Source organism: Jaculus jaculus, chromosome 4, assembly GCF_020740685.1.
Source record: "Jaculus jaculus isolate mJacJac1 chromosome 4, mJacJac1.mat.Y.cur, whole genome shotgun sequence".
Lineage (NCBI taxonomy): Eukaryota > Metazoa > Chordata > Mammalia > Rodentia > Dipodidae > Jaculus > Jaculus jaculus.
The window spans coordinates 13,638,580-13,651,449 of NC_059105.1; the positions used below are offsets into that span (position 1 = coordinate 13,638,580).

Here is a 12,870-nt window from a genome sequence, read left to right on the forward strand (position 1 = left end):
GGGTTCGATTTCCTAGTACCCATGTAAAGCCAGATGCACCAAATGGCACATGAATCTGGAGTTTGTTTGCAGTGACAGGAGGCCCTGGCATGCCCATACTTACTCTCTGTGTCTTTCTGTCCTTCTGTCTCTCTGTCACTCAAATAAATAAATGAATAAAATATTTTAAAATATATTTTATTTATTTATTTATGAAAGAGAGAGAGAGAGAGAGAGAGAGAGAGAATGGGCATGCCAGGGCCTCCAGCCACTGCAAATGAACTCCAGATGCATGTGCCCCCTTGTGCATCTGGCTTACATGGGTCCTGAAGGGTCAAACCAGGATCCTTTGGCTTTGCAGGCAAATGCCTTAACCGCCAAGCCATCTCTCCAGCCCTCAAATAATTTTTTTTTTTTTTTTTTTTGCTTTTTCGAGGTAGGGTCTCACTCTAGTCCCAGGCTGACCTGGAATTAACTCTGTCATCTCAGGGTGGCCTTGAACTCATGGCAATCCTCCTACCTCTGCCTCCCAAGTGCTGGGATTAAAGACGTGCGCCACCACACCTGGCTCAAATAAAATATTTTTTAAAACACACGCTCACAAAGGGCTATGCTCTGACTGTGTATATACCTATAGTTCCCAATATAAGTCCTTTGGTAGGCATGTGCATTGCCTACGTAGTTTTGCAGTGTGTGGGTAATGAAAACTGTTGATTTTTGTTGTTGCTGTTGCTGTTGTTTTAGGTAGTTTTTCACTCTAGACCAGGCTGACCTGGAATTCACTATGTAGTCTCAGACTGGCCTCAAACTCACGGTGGTCCTCCTACCTCTGCCTCCTGAGTTCTAGGATTAAAGGCTTGTGCCACCATGCCCAGCAAAACTGTTAATTTTAAAAATACTTTTAGTTTGGTATGGTGTCTTATGCCTTTAATTCCAGTACTTGGGAGGCAGAGGTAGGAGGATCACCATGATTTTGAGGCCACCCTTAGACTACTGAGTGAATTCCAAGTCACCCTGGGCTAGAATAAAACCCTACCTCAAAAAATAAAACAAGCTGGGTGTGGTGGCGCACGCCTTTCATCCTAGTACTTGGAAGGCAGAGGTAGGAGGATCACCATGAGTGCAAGGCCACCCTGAGACGACAGAGTGAATTCCAGGTCAGCCTGGGCTAGAGTGAGATCCTGCCTTGAAAAACCAAAACTGAATCAATAAATAAAAGAAAATACATTCAGTGTCACTCAGGTGCAATTTACATAAAATCAACTGTACCATAATCCCAGCACTTGGGGGGCTGAGAAAGGAGGATCAGTTTGAAGCCAGAAGCCCAACTGGACTATACATACTGAGGCCCTATCCAAAAGAATATATACGCTTTGAAAGTATACAATTTGGGGTGCTGGGGAGATTGCTCAATTGGTAAAGTGCTTGCTGTACAAGCATAAGGACCTAGCTGGGTTCATAGAGCCCCAGAACCCATGTAAAAGCTGGACACAGTGGAGCACACCTATAACCCCATCACTGGGTGGTAGAGACAGGAGGATCCCAAGGGCATGCTGGTGAGCTTGTCCAGCTGAATCGGAGAGCTCCTGGTTCACTGAGAGACCCCATCTCAACAAATAAGATGGAACACAGTCGGGGAAGATACGTGCCATCAGCCTCCGCAGGCACACGTATGTACAAATGTGCACAAGTACCACACGTCCCTCCTCCGATCTAGCTCCTGAGACCCTGAGTTTAACCCTCCAGCACCATGTAAATGGTGCAAAAGTTCTGGTGATCCCAGAACTCCGGAGGTGGAGGCAGGAGGATCAGAAGTTCAAGGGCATCCTTGGCTACATAGTGAGTTCAAAACCAGTATGGGCTACAGGAGACCCTATTGGGAAAAAAGTGTACAATTCTATGAATTGTAATATGTATACTTGGAAAACTACCCCCCCCTCACCAGTCAAGATATAGAATCTCTCACTCCTACAAGTTTTTTTTTTTTTTTACACCTCTTTGTAAAAAATCTTTACTTATTTGGAACAAGCAGTCCTGATCTACTTTCTTTTTCTTTTTATTTGAGGCAGGGTCTCGCCCTAGCCCAGGCTGACCTGGAATTCACTATGTGGTCTCAGGGTGGCCTCAAACTCATGGTGATTCTCCTACCTCAGCCTCCCAAATGCTGGGATTAAAGGCATGTGCCACCATGCCGGGCTCTTTCTTTTTAAATTTAAATATATATATATTTTTAATTCATTTATTTGAAAGAGAGAGAATGGGCACACCATGGTCTCCAGCCACTACAAATGAACTCCAGATGCATGTGCCACCTTGTGCATCTGGCTTACATAGGTCCTGGAGAACCAAATCTGGGTCCTTTGGCTTTTCAGACAAGTGCCTTAAATGCTAAGCCATCTTTCCAAACCTATTTCAATTTTAATTTTTACGTATTTATTCCTAGTCCTTTTTTACTTTATTTTTGAGTCAGGATCTTCCTAAGTTTCCCAGGCTGGCCTTGAACTTGTAATTCTCTTGCCTTAGCCTCCCAAGTAACTGGGATTCTAGACCTGTGCCATCTTATTTTTTATTTTATTTATTTTTAAATATATTTTTCTTTATTTATTTGAGAGAGAGAAATTGGCAGAGACGGAGAAAAAAATGGGCATGCCAGGGCCTCTAGGCACTGCAAACAAACTCCAGACACATGCATCACCTTGTGCATCTGGCTTACCTGGGTACTAGGAAATCGAACCTGGATCCTTTGGCTCTGCAGGCAAGTGCCTTAACCACTAAGCCATCTCTCCAGCCCTGTATTATTTTTTAATGGCTCGTTGCTTATGTTGGATAACATTTTATTTAGGATTTTTGCATCTACAGTCATAAATAAGATTAATTTGTAGTTTTTTCTTTTGGCTATCAGGTTTGGATACCAATGTTTCTTTTTTTTTTCTTTTTGCCCAGGCTGACCTGGAATTCACTATGGAGTCTCAGGGTGGCCTCAAACTCATGGCGATCCTCCCACCTCTGCCTCCCGAGTGCTGGGATTAAAGGTGTGCGCCACCTCGCCTGGTTTGCTCTGGAAATTTTAAATCACTTGAGATTTTTCTTGCTTTTGGACTTCATGCATAACTTTCTCTGTCATTGTATGGAAACAGTTGTGCTTACACTTTCCACCTCCAAGAGGATCAATTTTTGTGAATTTCGCGTTACTACTCGACTTACCTAGGGTCCACATTTATTTTTACAATTCTTTAAAGTAGTCTTTTATTATTGTTTTTCTTGTTAATAATTTCCCATTGTTATTTCCCAACCTTCCTCATTCCCTTTCCCCTTGTACCCTCCCCCCCTTTTTTCTCTTCTGCCTTGGATTTGCTAATCCCTCCTTTGTTTCCTTAGCTAGGGCTCTGTCTGACTTGTGTATTTTTTTCCCCAAGTGTCAGCATTTTCATGTGTGGTCAGTGCTAACTTTGTGGTCACAAACCCTCGTGTGCCATCATGTCACAGTTACTGAACTGAATGGTGGCTGTCCTTTGTAGGCTAGGGTTGAGGGTAGGGGAGCTGCTGGGGAACTGAGCTCCCTAACATTAATGAGTCACAGAGGCCTGGTGACAGCATTTCGTCTGACTTCACAGTATTTTCTTTCTCCTACTTATGCTTTAAATATAAGTTAGTAGAGGACTTTTCCCCTTCCTTTTGCTCAACCTCACCCCTTTTTTATGCAAGAGAGCAAGAGCGAGAGCCAGAGAGAGAGAGAGAAGGCGAATTGGCACACCAGGGCCGCCAGCCACTGCAATCAAACTCCAGATGTGTGTGCTCCTTGTGTGCATGTGCGACCTTGCACGCTTGCATCACTCTGTGCATCTGGCTTACGTGGGACCTGGAGAGTCTAACATGAGTCCGCAGGCTTCATAAGCAAGCACCTTAACTGCTGAGCCATCTCTCCAGCCCCACCCCCTTTTTGAAGCAGGGCCTCACTCTAGCCCAGGCTGACTTTTCTGTGGTCTGTGGCTGGCCTTGAACTCACAGCAATCCTTCTACCTCTGCCTAGCAAGCACTGGGATTGAAGGTGTGTACTATCACACCCAGCTCCTTCTGCCATTTTTAACCTAAAAAAACTTGTAAGGGTGTCTGGTGAGGACTGCAAATGTTACTTGTAACAGCAAAATGTTGTAGCCCGGCGTAGTGGCACACACCTTTAATCCCAGCACTTGGGAAGTAGAGGTAGGAGGACCACTGTGTGTTCAAGGCCACCCTGAGACTACATAGTGAATTCCAGGTCAGCCTGGGCTAGAGTGAAATCCTGCCTAAAAAATAAAAAAGTCCAGGGCTAGAGAGATGACGTAGTGGTTAAGTTTTTGCCTGTGAAGCCTAAGGACCCCGGTTTGAGGCTTGATTCCCCAGATCCACATTAGCCAGATGCACAAGGGGCACATGCATCTGGAGTTCGTTTGCAGAGGCTGGAGGCCCTGGCGTGCCCATTCTCTCTCTCCCCCTCTATCACTCTCAAATAAATAACTAAAAATAAACAAAAGAAATTGAAAAGTTGGAGGTGTTTATAGAAGATCGCGCTGCTCACCTTACTCTGCCACGTAACTGTAGTCTTCTTCCATCCGCCAGTGCCCGCGCATCTGTGCCTGCGAGCTGTCTTTTGCTGCTTGGTAAGAGTTTTCCCCGCACACAGCTTGGGAAGTGCATGCTCTTTCCCATAGAGCAGCCCTGTCCTATGGCTGACAAAGCTTGGTTTCCCCAGCTTCCTCGAATCTTGGGCGACCAAGTGTGAGGGTCAAGGTGACTCCCAGAGTCCAGCCGCATAACTCCCCACTTTATCGATCCCCTTTTCTTTGTCTCTCATTCCCACTTCTCTACCGTCCATCCTTTACTTCCCAATAAATGCTTGGTTCAGAATTTCTTGCATTCAGATCCTTGTCTTGGGATCTGCTTCTGGAGACAGCCGTGCTGAATTCCTTTGAGAATGAGAACGGGCCCAGGTTCCTGCCATCCTATTAATATTCTACATGTGCTGAAGGCCCTTAGTTATGAACTATGGTTAGAAAAATAGCGGATGACAGACAAGTTGGAAAGGGAGAAGCAAAAAAGTTTTTGATACAATTTGTTATATAGAAAACCCTAAAGATATATTACTCAAATTAATAAGAACATTTATCAAGACAGCTGGCTGAAAAAAAAAAATCAGTACACCAAAATCAATTTCATTTCTATCTACCAGCAATGAATAGTTAGAAATAAAATTTTAAAAAGGCTTGCCTCTACCAAATAGAAAATTCAAGTACCTGTGAATAAATATAAAAGACATGCAAGATCCTTGCAGAGAAAATTAGGCCCAAATAATTTGGAAAGTAGGTCTTTCTTTGTATATGAAAAAAATACCAGCTAGTCTCCAAACTGATGTATAAATTCAAAGCAATCATAATGAAAATGTTAACAAGTTCTCTCTTGCTTTTTTTACTTTGGTGGTTTGCAGGCTTGTGTATGTGTGTGTGTGCACATGCACACACACACACACACAATTCAAGACTCACTTGAAAAAGACAACTTTCCTACCAGGTATCTAAGCTTCTTACAAAGCTGTAGTAATTAAGACAGGATATTAGTGGTTCAAGGATTGCCTGGCCAATAGGACAGAACAGAGGTACATGAATATGTGATACTTGTTTTATGCCAGAAGTAGAAATAGTCTTTTCAATAGGTATGAACATTATGTAGTCATATGGAAAAATGAAACTGGAGCCCTACCAAATAGACAACTAATTACAAATACACATAAGTGTAAAGGAAAAACAATAAGACTTTTAGAAAACATTAAAAGAGATATCAGGCTGGAGAGATGGCTTAGTAGTTAAGGCGCTGGCCTGCAAAGCCTATGGAACCATGTTTGACTCTCCAAATCCCATGTAAGCCAGACACACATAGATGAGGCAAGTGCAAGGTCGCACATGCCCACTAGGTGGTGCAAGTGTCTGGAGTTCAATTGCAGTGGCTGAGGCCCTGGCGCACCAATTCTCTGCTTCTCTCCCTAAAAAAAGAGAGAGAGAGAGAGAAAGAGAAAGAGGTGCGCCAGGGCCTCTTGCCACTGCCAATGAACTAAAGATGCATATACTACTTTGTGCATCTGGCTTTACATGGATACTGGGGAATTGAACCCAGGCCATCAGGCTTTGCAGGTAAGCGTCTCTAACCTCTAAGCCACCTCTTCTGTTCTCTCTCAGGTTTTTAAAATTTCTTTTTTATATTTCATTTACTTAATAATTTATTTATTTGAGGGAGATAGAGACAAAGAGGCAGATAGAGAGAATGGGTGTGCTATACCCTCCAGCCACTGTAAACGAAGTTCAGACACATGCACCACCTTGTGCATCTGTCTTATGTGGGTACTGTGGAATTGAACCTGGGTCCTTAGGCTTCACAGGCAAGTGCCTCAACTACTAAACAACCTTTCCAGCCTGTCAAGCTCTTTATTGTCTTTACTTTTAGCTTCCATTCATGTAAAGAGACACTGGTTTTCCACTTATAGTAGCAAAGTGTCATTTGGAATCATTTTACTAAGCTAGGATGCCTGAGGCTGTAACCCTGTCTCAAAAAGGGATGGACAAGGCTGGAGAGATGGCTCAGCAGTTAAAGAAGTTGCCTGTGAAACCTAATGACCAGAGTTTGATTCTCCAGTACCCACCTAAAGCCAGACACATGCATCTGGAGTTTGTTTGTGGTGGTTAGAGGACTTGGCACACCCATTCTCTCTGTCTCTATATATCTGTCTCTCTCTGCTTACAAATAAATAAGTAAAAGTATTTTTTAAAAGAGAGATGGGGGCTGGAGAGATGGCTTAGTGGTTAAGCACTTGCCTGTGAAGCCTAAGAACTCCAATTCGAGGCTGGATTCCCCAGGACCCACATTAGCCAGATGCACAAGGGGGCACACGCGTCTGGAGTTCCTTTGCAGTTGCTAGAGGCTCTGGTGCACCCATTCTCTCTCTCTATGCCTCTTTCTCTGTCTGCCGCTCTCAAATAAATAAATAAAATAAAGAAAGAGAGAGAGATGGGCTGGATGTGGTAGCACACACCTTTAATCCCACAGACACCACATTCCATAAACACACAAAGGGGGAAAAAAAAAAAAGCGCAGGCGCAGACGAGTCCATACCCAGGCTCATGCCCTAGACGTCAGTCTCAGGCAGCCTTACACACCAGAACCACCTGGGTGATTTCTGAGGCCTGTGCTGCCCAAGCCCACAGTGCGTAAAGGGACTGCAGAAGGGCATTTCCAGGAGTCCAGCTAATAGTCCAGTAGGTGCTCATGTCTCACTTCAGTTGGGAGGCACCTGTGACTTGTCAGCGATGTACACAAAAAGGAGTGGGCTGAAAACTGCAGCTCCTGGGGCTGAAGAGATGGCTCAACTGTCAAGAGCACTTTCTACCCAAGCATGAGGGCTTAAGAGGGCCCGGGACCACCAAGTTCAAACCCACATAAAGAGCTAGTCATGGCTAATCTCATTTGTAAACCCCAGTCCTGCGGGTAGCGGAGACTGGAGAATTGCTGGGCTCCAGAAAACAGAATGCTCTGAAATCAGTGAAGGAAGCAAATAGATAAGTGATGGAGGACCCATGACATTCTCTGTTGGCATCATGCATGCATGCAGTTCTGCATCTGAACACACACACACGCACACCACATTGGGCCTGCCATAGACACAGCACACATTTCCCACTCCCCTCCCAAGATACAAATCCTGGGCTGGAGATATTGCTTAGTGGTTAAGGTGCTTGCCTGCAAAGCCTCAGGACCCACATTAGACTCCCCAGAGCCCACATGAGCCAGATGCACAAGGTGGTGCAGGCATCTGGTGTTCATTTGCAGAGGATAGAGGCCCTGGTGTGGCCATTCACACTCGCTCATGCTCTCTCTCTCTCTCTCTCTCTCTCCTTATAAATAAATAAATAATAAAATGTGTATTTTTAAAATACAGGGCATGGAGAGATGGCTTAGTGGTTAACGTGTTTTGTCTGCAAAGCCTAAGGACACAGGTTTCATACCCTAGTACCCACATAAACCAGTTACAAATGGTCACACATGTGTCTGGAATTTGTTTGCAGTGACTGGAGGCCCTGGTATGCTCAGTCTCCCCCCCCACACTCTCTCAAATAAATAAATATTTAAAAATACAAATCCTGTCGGGTGGTGCATGCCTTTAATCCCAGCACTCGGGAGGCAGAGGTAGGAGGATCGCTGTGAGTTTGAGGCCAACCTGAGAGTACAGTGAATTCCAGGTCAGCCTGAACTAGAGTGAGACCCTACCTCGAAAAACATATATATATTTGAAGGGGGATTCACATATTTGATTATTAAAATTATTTGAGGGATAGCTTAGTGATTAGCAATTAAGGCACTTGCCTGTGAAGCCTAAGGATCCAGGTTCGACTCTCCAGATCCCACTTAAGCCAAATGCACATTATGGTGCATGCATCTGAAGCTCGTTTGCAGTGGCTAGAGGCCCTGGCGCACCTATTCTCTCTCTCTATCTATCTATCCCTCTCTCTCTCTCTAATAAATAATAAAATATTGAAAAAGAATCTGCTGGAAGGGTGGCCAGGTGGAAGGGAAGAAACCAGACTTTCTCCAAACACAACCAGCTCAATCTGGACCCTGCTGCTCCCCAGCCTCGACCTTATCCATGTTACCTGAGCGCTCCAAGCCCTCCTCCACACACTGAGAGGGAGGTGTGGGAACAAAGCCTACCCACTGCCACTGCTGGGGATTGAAGACAATGTATGAAAAATGCAGGTCTGCACAAAAGGAACATTTCCCATTTCCCCACCAGAGGGCGCCCCACTTCCTCAGTCTCTCAGTCATCTTTCCACAGGCTTATTCAACTGCCAGATGCCAGCGCTGGGCCCCTTCCTACACTGGGCCAGATCTTGAAGCCATAGATGAGACCCACTTCAGAGGTTTCCAGTGGTAGTTGGTGGTGACTTGGGGTTTTTTTTGGGGGGGAGGGTAATTGTTATTTATTTCTGTTGCTGTTGATGTTAGGGGATTGGATTTTATTGGGGGATTTTTTGTTTTGTTTTGTTTTTGTTTTTCAAGATAGGATCTTGCTTTAGTTCAGGTTGACCTGGAATTCACTATGGAGTGTCAGGGTGGCCTCGAACTCACAGTGACCCTCCTACCTCTGCCTCCGAGTGCTGGGATTAAAGGTGTGTGTCACCACGCCTGGCTGTTTTGGGGGGATCATTGAGGGAGTATGACGATCAGATAGACCTTGCGTAGACTGATGCAGCCAGTGAGGTCACTATGAAGCCCATACAGGAAGACAGTGTGGAGCCTTGAGTTTTCAGGTGGAATCTACTAGACCCCAGTCTAAGACGTGAAGGGCACAGTTGGGAAAGTCCTAACTGGATTCTTTTTGACACAGCTGTCCTTCTGAGGAGCTCCGCTTCTCCCCCCTTTCAGTGAAATGGTTCCCATCCCTGTCTCCATGGCAGCTGGGCTCCTTAGCTTGGATTGGTTGCTGGGCCACTTATCATTAGCCCTGTGACTGACCTCATGATGGCCAATGGTTGCCATGGTTTCATCAAGTATGTAAACAAGCAGCTGCCATTCTTCTCCAAGCTCTGGGGACTTGACCTGGAGCCCAGTGGGTCTAACGGAAAATCTTGGAGGAGCTGGGGTGGGGTGCTGAGGCACTAGGGAAAGGCCTGGGTGATTTGTCTCTGCTGGGGAGAGAAGTGGAAGTCCCCGCCCGTTAATTGAAATTTCTTTATTTCTTCCCATTTTAGGAGTTCTCCACTACTGCGAGTCACAAGCTCCTCGCTGAACATGAGGCTGCGCTGGATGTCTCCCACCCTACCTCTGTGTTCCTGATGCTGGTAGCCGGAGCCCTTGCAGGCTGGCCCAAATCACTACTAAAGTGGTAGCCAGGCCGGGCATGGTGGCACAGGCCTTTAATCCCAGCACTGGGGAGGCAGAGGTGGGAGGATCGTCATGAGTTCAAGGCCACCGTGAGACTACATCGTGAATTCCAGGTCAGCCTGAGCTAGAGTGAGACCCTACCTTGGGGGAAAAAAAAAAAAGAAAAAGTACTATGGTCAAATGTCCCTGCGAAAGGAGGGGTCAGCCGCCACTGCCCTGCCCAGCCCAGCTTCAGCATGTCCTCCCTCCTGCATCCTTGCTTGTGAAGACATAGCTAAACAGTGCGTGGCTCTATGGATTTCTACACTGGTGGCTGCCACTCGTCCTTTCCCTCTTTATTTTTTATTTATTTATTTATTGGTTTATTTTTATTTGTTTGAGAGCGACAGAGAGAGAAAGAGGGGGAGAGAGAGGGGAGAGAGAATGGGCGCATCAGGGCCTCCATCCACTGCAAATGAACTCGACTCTTGCGCCCCCTTGTGCATCTGGCTTACTTGGGTCTTGGGGAATCGAACCAGAGTCCTTAAGCTTCTCAGGCAAGCACCTTAACCGCTAAGCCATTTCCCCAGCCCATCCTCTTTATTTTTATTATTATTTATTTTATTTTGAGAGAGAGAGAGAGAGAGGTAGATAAAGAGAAAGAATGGAGCCCAGCATGGTGGCACTCGCCTTTACTCTCAGCACTCGGGAGGCAGAGGTAGGAGGATCGCTGTGAGTTTGAGGCCACCCTGAGACTACATAGTGAATTCCAGGTCAACCTGAGCTAGAGTGAGCCTATTTGGAAAAAAGAAAAAAGAAAAAAAAAAAAACCACATGGATGCAAAGCCCCACGGAAAAAAATCACAAAATTTAAAACAACAATACAGAAAGTCCAAAGCAAGAAAGAGGCCAAAACCAGGTGTGATAACACACTTACAATCCCAGTACTTAGGAGGCTGAGGCAAGGTTGAAAGTTCAAGGTCAGCCTGGGCCAGAGTCTCAAAACTTGTTTCCAATAAATAATAAGGGAAAATGTCAATTACATAGACTTGGGTGCATTTTTTTAATTGTCTTGTGTAGACAATGGGACAAATAAATTAATGTGATATGATCACTTGTCCCCAAAGAGCAGAGCCCAGTGAGAGTCGTAATTCTGGAATTTCAAAGTTCAGTAGGAGGGAGTACAGAGCGGAGGCACAAAGATGCCTACTGAGCTCAGTGTTGGGAAGAGTGTCTTGGTATGTGACATCTGAGAAACAGCACATAACAACTCGTGGAGCCGGGAGAGAGGAGGTGATAACTTTAGACAAGGACAGAGGCAAGCAGGGACAGGCACAGCTCGGAACACGGAGACACATCGACGCGTGGCTGTGAGCCTGGGGCTCGTAGCTTGTGGCTTTCCATGAGAAAGTAGAACCCTTTCCAACCTTTCAGATAGGCAATTTCTTAAGTAATAATAAATACGGCTATGCATGGAAAGGATGTAACGACAGGGTGAGTGAATAAGATCTAGAAGATTCCTGTGAGGACCCCCAGTGTTCCAGCTCAAAGTCAGCTCTCCAGACTCACTGACTTCCTTGCCATGGTGGCACACATGTCTGGGGGTGAGGTAAGGCCCTTCCCACGCTGACTGTACTCATAAAGCTTCTCTTCAGTGTGCATCTTCTGGTGCTGAAGGAAGTTCGGCTTCTGCATAAAGCCTTTCCCACAGTAACTGCAAGCGCAGGACTTCTCTCCAGTGCGCACAGTCTGGTGCAGCAGCAGCTTGGAGCTCTGGATGAAGGCTTTCCCACAGTCTTTGCACTCAGAGGGTCTGTCCCCAGTGTGGTTCTTCTGACGCTCAGGGAGGTGGGCTTTCTGCAGACAAGCCTGCCCACACTCTTTACATTCATACACCCGTTCACCAGCGTGGATTTTCTGGGGTCAGATAAGGTATGAATTCAGAGAGGCTTTCCCACATTCATTACTTTCATAGAGTTTCTCCCCACTGTGGATTCTCTGATGCTGAATAAGCTTTGAATAAAGGCCTTCCCACACTCATGACACTCAAAGGGCCTCTCTCCAGTGTGAGTTCTCCGGTGTGCAATGAGGTCTGAGCGGTGACGGAAGGTCTTCCCACAATCTGTGCGTTCATACTGCTTTACCTCCCTGTGGATCTGGAAATGCTGAATAAGGCTTGAGCTACGAATAAAGGACTTTCCACACTCGTTACACTCACAGGGTCTTTCTCGGGTGTGGATTCTCTAATGGCGAATGAGTAAGGGACTCTGACTGAAGCCTTTCCCACACTCTTTGCATTCAAAAGTCCTCTCTCTGGTATGAGCGCTCTGGTGCCGAAGCAGATCTGAGCTACGACAAAATGCCTTTCCACACTGTACACACTTGAGCGGCTTCTCTCCTGTATGTACTTGCTGATGCCCCACCAGACCTTCAGAGTGAATGACGTCTTTCCCACACACGTCACTCACACACACAGTCGCTCCTCAGTGTGGACTCTCGGATGCTCTGTGAGGAGTGAGGTCTGACTGAAGCCTTTCCCACAGTGATCACATCTATAAGGCTTCTCTCCCGTGTGAGAGGTCTGATGTGCAACTAAATCTGAATTAAACAGGGAGCTTTTGCCACAAATACTGCAAAGATGGGCCTCCCCTTCAATAAGCTCTCCTTGAAGAATAAGAAGACTTGAATTCAGAATAGGGTTTCTTCCTATTACTTCCTATTACTACACACCTGGGCTGTTTCTCTGGTTTGGATTTTCCAGTGGGTCACTGTCACCTGCTTCAAGCTGTCCCCCTGAGAAGGGGGACTCTCCAAGCTCTGCCTTTCTGGGTTCACCAGTAGCTGCACTAATCTGACTTCATGAAATTCCCCAGTCTCAGGGGTGGGAGGTGCCATCACTGTGAATTTGTCTGACATCATCTTATGTGAATTTTCATACTCAGAAATTCAGGCTTTGGAGTTATTTTCTTGCCACCAGCTCCCACAGAAGAACCCAGGGCCCGTGGC

General features: G+C 45.9%; 1 pseudogene; it reads right to left on the reverse strand.

Annotated features, from left to right (window-relative positions):
• Positions 1-11,415: 11,415 nt before the first annotated feature.
• LOC101606695 lies at positions 11,416-12,783 on the reverse strand (annotated as a pseudogene).
• Positions 12,784-12,870: the final 87 nt, after the last annotated feature.